This window comes from Octodon degus, unplaced genomic scaffold, assembly GCF_000260255.1.
Source record: "Octodon degus isolate 3935 unplaced genomic scaffold, OctDeg1.0 scaffold00030, whole genome shotgun sequence".
NCBI classification, from domain to species: Eukaryota; Metazoa; Chordata; class Mammalia; order Rodentia; family Octodontidae; genus Octodon; species Octodon degus.
The window spans coordinates 14,559,362-14,573,267 of NW_004524606.1; the positions used below are offsets into that span (position 1 = coordinate 14,559,362).

At 40.1% G+C, this 13,906-nt stretch overlaps 1 pseudogene; it reads right to left on the reverse strand.

The window, feature by feature from the left end:
• Positions 1-9,343: 9,343 nt before the first annotated feature.
• LOC101580847 lies at positions 9,344-10,857 on the reverse strand (annotated as a pseudogene).
• Positions 10,858-13,906: the final 3,049 nt, after the last annotated feature.

Genomic DNA, 13,906 nt, shown 5'->3' on the forward strand with positions numbered 1-13,906 from the left:
TTAATTCAAATTTTTCTCTCATTAGATGTTTTGGCTCCAACTACTTCTAGTCTTACTGGACAGTACATATCATTTTCGCCCACGCCTCGCCTGCTAGAGACCTCTGTTCACTCTGATTCCCTCTTTGTTACCTCTCAGAACATACTTGATTCAGCAGGATGGTTACAACCACTGTGACTTAATACTTATAAAATCTGGAAGAAAGGAGTTTTCATGTTTTCTCCAGAAGGAAATGCTAAGTGCTTGGGGAGGTAGACATAAGCGACTTGAGCATTCCACAGTGGTCCACACTAGTGTTAAGACCACATGATATCCCACCAAAACTTACAGGTTTTGCAAGTCAATTTTGATAACCTTAAAGACAGTAAAAGCAAGGCAGACCTTGATTCTGCCTTCTCCACATTTCCTGAGTAAGCCCACAACTTCTCCATGTCTAATGCATCCACTGGGTGGAAGACTGTCTCCCCCGCCCCCACAACACTCCTTCCCTGTGAGGCCCTATGAGTGGCCTTGTGATTTTCTGTGCGCTCCTGTTTCCTTTCTTTCCAAACCACAGTAACAATAGCTGCCTTTAAACTGCATGTGTGTGAAGCAGCCCTGTGCTAAGATTTCACAGCACTGAATTTTAACCTTACAGCACCCAGCTGTTAGCACATGCACGTATGCACACACACACACACACACACACACACACACACACACACACGCACGCACACGATTATCAGTCTTTTGCATGTGAGAAAACAGAAGACTGCATATGATTTGAATTCAGTTTTCTATCCTGTTTCAAAAGCATTACCACTTAATATTCTTTTCTTCTCATTGTTTATCATTAGCAGAGTAATCACCTTATGGACATGTTCCATTTTCCCGCATAAAACCTTCCACTATGTCCCAATGCATGTTCCTTTAGGAACAAATTCCTTAACATAGTGTTAGGTTCTTAAATATCAGATCTTCTTTTGCTTTCTTGCCTATTCTATTTTAAACCTGTTTCCCATGACTCCTTATACTTCAGATTAATTGGGAATATGCAATCAGCTTATAAAGCACATCTGTCTAGAACACGACTCCGTCCTTCCTGGAACCAGCTTCTAAGCATAGAAACCACCTTTTGGTAACACTTGTGACAAGGTTCCTGGCCATTAGTTCTGGCAAGTTTATAGCTTACACACAGGGCTGATTTTTCCCTTTTCTGAGCTGTTTTCCACCTTAAACGAGGCTATGGATTCCTCAATAGAAAGGTGCAAGTGTTCTCTCTCAGTTTTTATGTTCTGAAAAACATGTCATGATGTCCTGTTCATAGTAGGCTAAGTGTACAATTTCCATCAGAAAATGAATTTGAACTTATCTATTTTACATAGAGCTTTTGAGTCTCCGTTCCCCTTAATATCTCCTGTCAGCTTTCCTATTGTGGAGAGGTAGGTGCAGTTTTGCAAAATAATCCTGTAACTAGTTCATTTAATCAGTACATTTGGATTGACATGAAGATAAATTCTTCCCTAATTCAGATAGCATAGTGAATACATCTCTTAATGTGTATCGCTTTTCATGAACTTGCACCAAGAACTAGCTACTAGGTGAATAAATTCTCACCCTCAAATTCACCCTTTCACTTTACTAAGATTACCTCTCTGTTACATTTGATTCTCTCTGTGTATCATTTCCTGCCCCCGGTCATGTTTGAAATTGAACTGCTTATGTCTCTTCCTCTGATTTCTCTTTTAAAGCTACTGTCATTTAATTCACTGTCTTAAAACTTCATTGAAAATTTGTGGCTATAACCACTTCCTTATAATTTCTATTTCTATTCCAGTTTTCTGTCTAGATGCAGTGTTTCATTAATAAGAATTGGAAAAGTTTCCAGTGCACTTAATCACACATATTTAATTATTCCTCACATTTTATGGTCTTGACATATTTGCTACAATAAAGAGAAATCATTAATTCACTTTAGAAATACGGATGTGAAAACTATAGTTCTCCCTCTGATTAATTAATATTCATCATTACTTTGCTGTTAATTTACTATGCATTCAAGAAAATGACAGTGTAGAACATTTTTCCCCATTTGTTCAATAAAGAACTATCTTAGAAACCTAATGGGGCTGAAAATTTATTTGCATTTTGGCTGTCAAGGGGGATGAGAGTATTTCTTCCTGAACATGTTCATGGTCTCTTCTTCATTCTTCCTTGCCACTTAAATAGCACTGTAGTCTTCTATATTTTCTTTGGAGAAAAGGAAAACTATAACCAAAACCACTGTGGTATCAACTCCTCACAAAGATGTAGAATAATGAAAAAGAAGAAAACAGGGATGGCCAAATAGCTCAGTGGATTAAAGTGCCTGCAAACAATCTCAGGGCCTGAGGGTTTGATCCCAAGGCCTGCCGTGCCGGCCCCACCCCCAGAGCATGCTGAGACAGCAATTGAGACTGGTCATAGTGGCGCACACCTGTAATCCCAGCTCTTAGGAGGCTGTAAACAGATGGGTCACTAAGAGTCCTATCTAGTAGTGAGACCCTGAACACCCTGTAGACTCTTCCATAAAATACAAAAAAAAATACAAAGAAGAAGAAGAAGAAGGAGAAGGAGAAGGAAAAGGAGAAGGAGAAGGAGAAGGAGAAGAAGGAGAAAAAGAAGAGAAAAGCCTGGATTTCCCTTGGCTTCTCGAAAAACATAATCTAAAACAATTTTATAAATCCAGCTTCAACTTAAGTACTTTTGATTAGTATCACTATCAGAATCCGAGAATGGTGGTTGGCCACAAAGGTCAATATTTTGACCAATAGTAGTAGAATGTAAAGAAGTACTGAGACGAAAACAAAATCTTTACTGTTTGGCTTTTTTTACATAGGGTAATTGGGTACTTGATAATAAAGAAGAGATGTTAAAATTAATGAAAACAGATCTATAGTTATTGCAGTGGCAATATTGAGGAAGTACTCAGATTAAATATATGAAGTGAGAGTTCAAGTGTAGAACAGATATAACTAAGATTTATAGAGCAATTGAAAATTCCATAGGCTCTTCCAAACTCTTATTCATTAATCAATAAATAAAGTTCTCAACACTACTCAGTGACTTTTATTTTAGATTTTGTAGTGTAGAAAAATAAGACCAATGATTCCATAAATTATTCTAACTTATTTTAATAGATAGTAGACAAGGGATTTAAATCCATGTCAACTGGTCCTAGATTCCAAATTACAAAACTTAATACAGTCTTGCTAGTTACTAAATAAAATAAAGTCTGTGGAATTCATAATTTCCCAGAAACAATAAAAGGAATCTTTGTATGTATGTCTGCCTTTTCAACAGTAGGTCTGTAATGATCATAACAGTAGCCTTTGTCACTGAACTCCTCCTGGATATGAATTCTAACTATCTTCTTCACTAGAATTTTGAAAAATTTCCATTAATATTCAAATGAAGCTTCTCTCCTCTCTAAATGGAAATACATTGAATAAAAAATTGTGGGGGGAATTAATAAAGATGCTATATGTATAGTTTGTCATCTAATACCTAAAATATAGTAGCCTCTCAATAAATAATCATTAACTTAAAGCATCTTTTATAACGCACTTAATAGGCATGTAGAATAGACACATTCCTTACTGTCAGTATATATAACTCAAAACTCAGACCCCTCAGACCCCAAACAAATATTTGTTTTACTTTACATTCCACTCTATGTTGGACATTATTATACTAAAATAATATTGAAAATTACTTTCAGAAACCTCTTTTTTAGATGTGTTTATTTACATCTTTGGCTAAAGATCAAGACAGTAGAGCTATAGATCTCTGTCTAAGTTGGAAAGCCAGATTATACAATAAAGCATTTTCAGAAATATAACTGTGCTGACGTGATGAAAGCAAAAGTCTTTATAGACTATTAAGCTTTGTCTGTTTGGTGAACTCAAGTGTGTGTGGCACATTCATTTCCTTTTTGTTTCTGAGTGTTAAATGATAATAACTGAGGTCTGTTTGGTTAGTAAGATCTGCACCCTGCCCCGCCTCACTTTCCATGCTCTGGGGACAAAGCACTCCTCCTGCACTGCAACTTATTGGCAAGGCTTATCCTCTGGGTGGCGCTAAATGCCATACAGGTTCCCGCTTAGCTCTCTCCTGGTGTTGAAGTGATTAGACTAAAGGGTCTGATCCTGTGTTATTTTGCTTTCTTCCTGTCAGGGCTTGGAGAGCAACTGCAGCCTGTGCTTCTTCTGGTTACCTGCTGCAAACTGCAAAAGTTAAAAGTCTATAGGAATAAGTTGCTGCTTCATTGTAGAAAAAGTACAAAATAAAATATGGACCAAAAAAAAGATATTTTATTGTAATTTAACCTGGCCAGAAATATATTTGAGTGTACTCTGGTTTTGTAAAGATATTTACTTGCAGCATGAACAAAACTTATGTGAATAACATAATAGTCTCTCTCTCTCTCTCTCTCTCTCTCTCTCTCTCTCTCTCTCTCTCTCTCAGAGAGAGAGAGAGAGAGAGAGAGAGAGAGAGAGAAAGAGAGAGAGAGAGATCGGTCAAATGTTCACTGTAAAAGTATAACTGTTGCCTGTTAACACGCTACAGGAATTTAAGCACTAGAATGTCCATGGTTAATAAAAACTAACAGTTCTCTGGCTACACTTTATATTTAAGGCTGCTTAGGTCTGCTCCCACCTAACTAGATTTTGTATGCTGTGTGAGATTTAAAGTTAGATTATTTTACATTCCCTTGGCAGCTGCTTCCCAGGAATTGTTTGCCTGTAACAGGAGGATCCAGGAGTGGGGAACACAAGTGCCAGTGACATGGACATGATGTCCCAAGGATTCAAAATGAGCTTTACTGCTCTTAAAAAAGTTTTATCAAAGAATCTGGTGCTTTTCAGTAATAGCAATCCTCACTTTTCTCTTTTACGGTATATAGATGATTTGTTGTAAGCTAGAGGAGCCGAGGACCAAAAAGACTTATCCTGGGAATGATGAGTTTTTGTTGTTTTCAGGCGTCAGGTTTTGCCTCTGTTGCTAACCCCTTATATGAAACCCTGAAGGGAGGAAATAGCCTCCCACTTGGACTGGAATTCAGAACCGCAAAAGCACTTAAGGATTAAACAAGAAACTCTAAGGGCTCTGGCTCTGGCCCTACAGGACATCACTAAGCCTTTTCAGCTGTTTGTTGGTACAAACGTAAAAATGTTAAAAAAAAAAAAAAAAAAAAAGGAGCTGCAAGGAGAATCGTAACTCAAATCTTAAGGCCATGAAAATGCCCCATGGCCTATCTGCCCAAAGACTGGACTATGTGGCTGCTGGGAGGCCATCATGCTTGCAGGCCACTAGAGCAGCTTCTGTATTAATAAAAGTGGTTGACAAATCAACTCCGGGATAAAAGTGGAGTGTGTTCATGCCCCATGCGGTAAAGACACTGCTATAGGGCCCTGATAAAAGGTGACTGTCTGGCACTAGGCTGGCCCCGTACCAGGCAGCCCTCCTTAGAGACTTACATCTGACTCTTGAGACTACACAGGTCATTAATCCTGCATCCCTCCTTCCAATGTCATTGGAACCCCGGAGCAAAATTGTTTCTGCCAACAGGGAACTTTCCCTTTTGAGGATGTCAAAGTGGAATTCACTGAGGTCAAGCCAATGGTTAGAAACAAAAGTATTTATTGGTGCTAATTTATACCTTCTCAGGATGTGTAGAGCCTCTGTTCACCAGAACTGAGACCTCCAGATAGTTGATAAAAACACTGATAAAACTAATCATCCCCGAGTATGGGCTCCCCATTACAATAGGTTCAGATATTGGGCCTACTTTCCTGGGTAGAGTAGTTCAGAACCTTTCCAGTGTGTTGAATCTAAAGTAGAAGCTAGACGCTACTTATTGACCCCAAAGCTTGGGCCAAGTATAGCAGCAAAACCACACTGTGAAAAACACCCTGTCCAAGACAAGATGCAAACTGGGTGTCTATGCTCCTGATGGCCCTGCTGTTGTCAAACTGCACCCCATACCAGGATGGGCTCATTCCTTCTAAAATCTTATTTGGAAGACTCCACCCTTGGTGCTGATATTGGAGGGATAATAAAAGATTGGGATTCTGAGCCTGCAACAACAACTGCAGGCCTTGCAAAGGACTTTGGAGGGACTCTGGAGGAAAGAGCCCCTCTAGCCCAGATGGGAGGGGCCATATGATGTCATCCTATCTGCTACCCATTTGTGTTAAAGTTATAGGTTGCAAGCCATGGATTCATCACTCACTAGTAAAAAAGTACATCGCCAAAGTACCACCAGCCCTGCCTTCCCCTAGGCCCTATGCACCTTGACGGTCTAAACAACTCAGGTAAAAAAAGTACAAAAACTCTCCAATCACCCGGGGAAACTCCCTGGCTGATATTACACCTCAAGAGGTAACACGAAAATCAGTGGGGACACTAGAGATACTGCCTGTTCTCCTGCCTCGAGTTCTGAAAAACCCACCTTCTCAGACTCTGGTCTCTTGCTAGCCAAGAGCTCAAAGACCATACCCACTCCAAAGGGCTACCTGATGCTGCCCAATTCAAGGGTTTTCCTCCTGTAGACACTAGGCAGGGAATTAGTCCAGCAGAGCCATTGTTACGGAGATTTTATTTAACCCCAAGCTTGATCTGCTGACAAAAGAAGTCAGCCAGAGATGTCTCCTTGGATAAATGACCTGATATTTACCTTAATTGGACCTGTCCTCCTGTTTCTCTTAGGTCTAACTGTAGAATCCTACATTACTAACTATTTAGTAAAGTATATATAAGACCGGGTACAATCTGTAAAATGGATGATGTTAAGATTAAATTATAAAAGATTGACAGCACACTAGAGCCAGTTTGCTGAATAAATCAAGGTTTTCAATCATGTACAAAAAACAGTGGGAAATGTAACAAGTTAATGTAAAACTAAATGTAAAAAATTACTCTGTTCAAATTTGTGACCCTGTTTCCTTATAAGACAGCATGGAGACTTGGTGTACCTTTGATAAATCATCAGTAGACTGAGAATTCCCAGAGTACACCTACAAAATAAATCAAAGGTCAAAATGTTTCTGACTGTCCAAAATAACTAAGGTATTGTAACCAACTGGAAAACGTGTCTGTGGTAGTCAAGACCATGCGTGTACAGATGTGAGTTAAACAAAAACTAAACAATACTCCCAGAAAGAGTGTATGCTGAGTAATGGTCACACAGTCCCTGAAGGTACTCTTCTGTGTTAAATGATAAATTTGTTTTCCAAACAAGATGTGGTTTCTGCTTCTAAAACTTCTATACTTTTAAGGTTCCTCATTATTGGCCCTCTTCTACGTGAGTATGGTCAAGAGGTACCGGGCCTGGTAATAAAGGCTCATAAATTTTAATACTGGATTCTGATCTGGTTTGTATATTGAGAACCCATAACAATGACCTATGCAGAATTTAAATTTTTGAGGTAAAATGAATAAAAGTACCCAGATTTTTAAAACAAAATGAGTTTGCTTTGCCTTGTCTTTTGATTAGCATCTAACAAAGTCAGCGTTTCAAGATGTTCTTAAGTACTCGCATAGGTACATGAAATTGTTTGACAGGTTGTTACATTTGATTACTATAATTTTATAATTAATTGATTTCTATAATTTTATAATTAAAGCCAATTGGACTCTTTATGTGAGTAGTTAGTATATGACTTCTGATTTCATATTCATAATTACAAATGTAAGGAAAAAGTTGAAAATTAGATTTCAGTTTTATTTTTAAAACACTAAGTTACAAGCACCAATGGAATATAGCAAATACAACAGAAGTATAAATTCATGGCTAAAGTTTCATGAAAATGTTTCCATAGCTCCTGCATATTTATTTTTCATCTGCCTCTTGTGCAACTAGAATCGATCTTCAGCCCATTAGTAACTGAAACAGATTGATGTGTGCTGACACTGTTATTTCTGTTGCTGCTTAACACCCATGTTCTTAATGGTGACATCCGCAGAATGGTGGGGCAAACACAGGGATGGCCTCCTAAGCCTATGTCGCAGGTATCACGGACCTTCTCTTTCTATGTTAGTCATCTTTTTATTACTATGACAAAATCCCTAAGACAGTCAAATTCTGAGAAGAAGGATGTCTATAGTGTAAGTGCTCAGTGGTTCCTACGGTAGCTGCCTCCCTTCTTGCTGCCTGGGGGAGGCACAGCAGCATGGCAGAAGATTGTGGTGGAGGACAGCTGCCAGTTCATTGTAGGAAGAAAGTGGAGAGCATGAGTCCTTCACCAGGGAATGAAGGACTCAACAGCATCCCCCAAGGCCTACTGCTGTGGCTCATTTCCTTCAACTGGCTTACACTTCTGGCTCCTATTTACTTCCCGAAGCACCACTGAACTGTGGTCAAAGGGTCACAGTCGCTCCCCAGAGTCTGGGGGACTGACTGGGGGCCAGTGCAGACCCGAACCATAGTACTTATTAGACTCTCCTTACCTGACCTCTAGAGTGTCCTTATCAGCTATTTTCTAACCTGTCTCTGATCCCTGCTGTAACAAAGTATGAAAATTCCTCTTAGAGCCCCTCTACTTACATAAGAAAGTCAAAGTTCTGGAAATGACAAATTGCACATTTTGTGTTTAAAGCTCTTATATTAAAGCATTGTTTATTTGTTTATTTTAAAAAGTTATAGATATAGTTTTAATTATGCTCCGGTAAAGTTTTCCTACATGGTAAATGCGGACTGAAAAACTGAGAATTTGTCAACAGAGCTTCTGCCTACAATTCTGGCTTTAATGACTTTATAGTACGTCATTATTTCTCTTCTAGATCACAAAATTCTGGTTAGTGACAATATATTGTTGACAAGTGAAACTACAAATATGATATGGAACATAAAAGACTAGAATTATATGTGGTTTCCAAATAGAGCTCAAGGAACATGGTAGTTGTCTTGCAAATGTCTAGTATTACAGGGTTGGCAAAGTCTTGGTGGTCTGTTTCTGTCATGGGAACTTGCTCTGTGGAGTTATTTGGGATGAAATATAGTGCCATCTATCCTCTCTAGAATAAAAGTGTATATTTTCCACCTCCACCTCGTAGACATGATTTATTAGGGAAAAGTTCAGGTGTGCACAGTATTATGTGAGCTAGCATGCTGTTTTTAATCACTCTTACTAGGTGCACTGAAAAGGACCCATGATATCTTTGAATCCATTGTGATTTCTTCTTTTTTTGAGAGCAACTGTCTACTTTATTACATCGCTTGCTTCCCCAGCCCTGGAGCCTTGTTCTCTGGTGAGTGTAGCTGACCTCACAGAAGCCTCATCAGTGCAAGAGGTCACCAGTGATGGTGGGGCAGCAGCCAGGGTCAAGCAGCTGCAGGTGTCCTCTGGGGACTGGGCTCCATGTCCAGGAGGCACAGAGGACTGTCATAGACCACCTGTAGGTACACTGTGTGGCCTACCAGCTCCCAGATGTTGTTGATGCTGTACTTGATCATGATCGGGCTCTCCAGAGAGAGGCCCCAGGCAATGACAGACATGTTCTCAGGGAGTCTCGTGGGCAGCAGCATCTCAGGGCTAAAGATCCCGGAGTTTCCAAACTCCACCCACTTCTTCAGGCCTTGATAGCTGAACACCTCTATGCTAGGCTCTGTGTAGGGGTTGTAGGCCAGCTTGAAGCAAAACTGGGTGATGCCCAGCTTGCTGAAGAATTTGCACAGGACATCCATGAGGATGATCCTGTGGTCGGCCACCATACCCTCAATGTGGTGAAACTCAGCCAGGTGTGTGACATCCAATGTCTCATTTCAAGATACAGTATTGATGGAGATGTAGTTGACAGGTGTAAAGGGCTTCTTCTGTGCCTGAAGGTAGAGGGTGCAGATGCTGGCTGCCATGGTATGGGTGTGCACACGTTCTTCCAGGCCTCATCCAGGCTCCTCCTGTACTTGTACCCCTTAGAGCCATAGTCACCCTATGCAGGGGTCCGCTTGGGGCAGTGGATGTAGTCTGTGGGGAGCTGCAGTGCTTCTTTTGGGTCTTGCAGGAAGAAAGTGTCATGATGGTCACGCGCAGGGTACTGTTGTGGAAGGAAGAGCATGTTGAAATTCCAGAAGGAACTCTTGATGAAGTTGTCAGTGGGCATCCTGATGAACCCCATCTCCAGGAAGAGCTGGTGGAACTGGAAGCAGACCTTAAGCAGGGGGTGTAGGTGGCTACTGTGGGGGAGCACACTACAAGCCAAGAAATTGTAGGATTGGAAGGGCTGGTCCTGCCAGGAGTTACTGACGAACATCTCTGGGCTCAGTTCTGTCTCCTGCTTGGAGATACTGGTGCTGAAGGCGCTGCTCTTGCTCACCCAGTAGGCCGTCAGGGTCACTTCGGTCAACAACTTCCTCTTCTGGAGCTTGCTCCTCTCCTTCTCACTCAGCTTTTCAGCCTGGGACCCTTGGACCAGCTGGAGCCACCGCTGTACCTCATCCTCCACCGTGTCCACCATTCGGAACACCCGAGGCCCATCAGCCACACTCTCGTCCATGAGGATCCACTTACCGGACATGGCCTTGCTAAAGCCCGCTTTGCTGCTGGACAGGTGCATGAGCTCACTCTGGGCCAGGCTCTCCAGGGGTATGCTGGGAATCACACGCACCTCATCGCTGCTCTCCCGGGCAGTCTCCTCAGCTTCACTGGTCAGCTCCCAGCACTTGGTGGAACGAAGCTCAGCCTGTATGCCCTTGCCTAGAGCCTGCAGGCTCTTATCCATGCCCACCCCCACTTGGTGCTCCACGCCCAGCTCGGTCCCCAGCTCCGAGCTGTCCAGGCCATCATCTACGACCTCCAACCTCTGTAGCAAGTGCTGTGCCACAGGGCCATCCTTCATGGTTGCCTCTCACTCTCCATTGCATTTCTATAGAGAATTGCTAATGAATGTTTTGAATCTTGGAGAAGGTGCTCTTAGTTTAAATAAAATTTTAAAGATTTTTATGACCTATTGCAGGACAAAAGCTACAGGAAAATATGAAAAAAATTTCTCTTCTTTATCATTTACCTGGGAAGAGGGGAAGATGGAAGTTTTTGTACAAAGCATAAAGTTTTATGAAAGAAACAAGTTTCACATTAGTGGGTGCTTTTTTTTCCCTTTTCTTTTCTTCTTCTTCTTTTTATGTATGTGAGATTGAACCTAGAGCTTTTACACTGTGTTACATCTTTAGTCCCTCTGATTTTTCTTTTTTTCTTTTTCTTCTTCTGATAAGGTCTCACTAAATTGCTAACTTGCCAAGACTGGGCTTAAACATTTGTTCCTCATGCCTCAGCCTACCAGTGTGCTGAGACCACAGGTATGCAGCACAGTATCTACCTTATAGTTAGTTAGATTTTTATTCATAATTCCCACTTTCTTTTTTGCCTCTCCAAATAGTCTCTTAACTAAAACTAATATCTTAGAAGCACTTTTGTGTTAAACAGAATTTTATTCAATATCTTCTAAACCATGAGTGTTTCTTAAATATTCTTAAAAATATAACATTTTAAAAAATTAATTTTTATGTATTTAGTACAGGGTCTACAGAGTCTCACTATGCAGATCAGACTCTTAGTGATTGTCCTATTTTCAGCCTCCCAAGCTCTGGGATTACAGGTGTAAGCCACCAAACCCAGTGTCAATCACCATCCCAGTGGTGGGGCTGGCACTGAATGCCTGGGATTAAACCCCAGTCCCTGGGTCTGCCTAAGTAGGCACATTAACCCACTGAGCTAACTGGCCGGTCCTTAAAAATTTAACTATTTTGACATATAATTTAGTTTTATTAAATGCTTTTGCATTTTTGTGCAAAAGCACCACTATCCATCTACAGTCCAAAACCAAAATATTTCAGCCATTGGACATTCACACCACCCAACTCCTCCAGCCACTGGGAGCCTCTACTCTTTTGTGTCCACACATTCTGAATGGCCCATATAAGCAGAAGCATATATTTGTCTTTTTTGTGTCTAGCTAAAGCACAGTTGTTTTAATTACATTCAATAAGATCAATGATAATGAAATTTTCTCTTCTTTATCAGTTGCCTATAGCATCTGGGCTCTGGATGATACATAATGGTTTTCAAATATATATTCAGACAATGATTATATGCATAAGGTAGTATATAAGTTTATAATACCCTTATATTTCCTTGTGAATTTTGAGAATACAAAAGAAATATGTTGTATAGGTTAAGAACACTTTTTATATTCAGACAAACATGTGTTCTAGTCCTGGCAATGCCACTCCAGTTGTTTGACTTTGGTCAAATGTTTCATTCTTACTAAGATTTAACTACCTCATATTGAAAAGGAAGTAAATAATGGATCAGACTCAGAAATAGCTATTATAATTAAGCAAGCTAATGTTCCTTCTAGCCCCTAAATACTGATTAAATATTTATTAAAAACCAGCCACTATTTTAAAATCTGGATGGGCTGTGAATAATGAACAGAAAGTTCATACTGTAATGAAGCTTACAGTGTCTAGCATATAATAGATGAGTACTATTAATTGTAATGATTCTATTACTTATATTTATATGTAGTTTAAAAAAATCAACTGACTTTGTCAAATACACCCTTATTTTCAAAATGCAACTATTTTATTTAGCCCTTAAGGATACTACATATGTCAGAATATTGAAAAAATAAGCGCTTGTCTTATTATTCAGAGAATGCTTTATAGCAAATATTTTCAAGTTAACAACATAGAAAAGTAAGATGGTAAAATAGCACCAGGATGTCTCTGTTATTGAGGGGTTCTGAAAAATACAACACTAAAGTGTTTGTGTGACCCAGAGAAGCTCTATTCCACTCAGAAGTGCTGGAAATCCTTTGACAAATTGGTTTATGTTTGAGAACTTGAATGAGTCTAAGATGGCCCTCATCTTCTTCTAGAAAAGAACAAATTTGAAATAAGACCTCTATTATTTCTTTAGGTCTTACTGAGATTTCTTTTTTTCAAAAGAGGATGTGAGCTTTCTATAATAACATCATGCCTTGCGTTGGATCACTAGGTAGTTATGGGCTAATCTAGGGCTGAGGGAAAGATTTTTATGACAAGCTTTGTAATAGACTTTCAGTGTTTTTCAGGAAGAAAACCCAACTGAGGATAGAAAGTTTATATTTTTCTTTGACTATAACACATCACAATAAAAATTATATTCTGCTGGCATTTGAGATTCCTGTTTTTCACAAGAAACTGTAAGTGTTTTGTTCATGATGACAGCGACACTGTCTAGGAATGCTAAGACAGGAGAAAGCTGGCATTTAGGCAATATTTACAGCAGGGAATATGCACTTAGCTTCTGGAAAGGAAAAGTGATTGTTATCCACTATTCACTCGTTTCCCTTAGGTCTCCTCAGTTTTGCCTGATTTTGAAGCTGTCTACAAGATGATACTGCATGATCTTTGATTTTCATACAAGTAGCTTTAGAGTAACTGTGGGTTACCTAAACATCTGTAGACCTAATTTTTCATGTGGTGGAGAAAACATTCTGTGCTTTTTGCTATCTATGACCTGTCCTTCTGTGATGACTGGTTCTGTGTGTGAAGTTAGCCATCCCATAGTGCTCACGTATGTGCTCATGTATGGTGGCCTGAATGGGGCCAGGAAGGTACACTTTCAGATTAGTAGACTTTGCCTAAAGTGGATCATCCTCTGTCGCCTGAAGGGCCTCACCTGAGCAGGCACCAAGCCTCCTGCCAGCTGACTGTGTGCTGCTTAAATTTCCATACCTTCTCTTCCTTTGTTCTTGCCTACAAGTTTACCATGCAGGTCTTGGACTTGAAGCCTTCACAGCTGTGTGAGCCATTTTTGATGTTAGGGATGAGGATGTAGCTCAACAGAACAGCATTTGTCCGGCAAGCGCAAGGTCCTGAGTTCATTTCCCAGTAACCCACCAA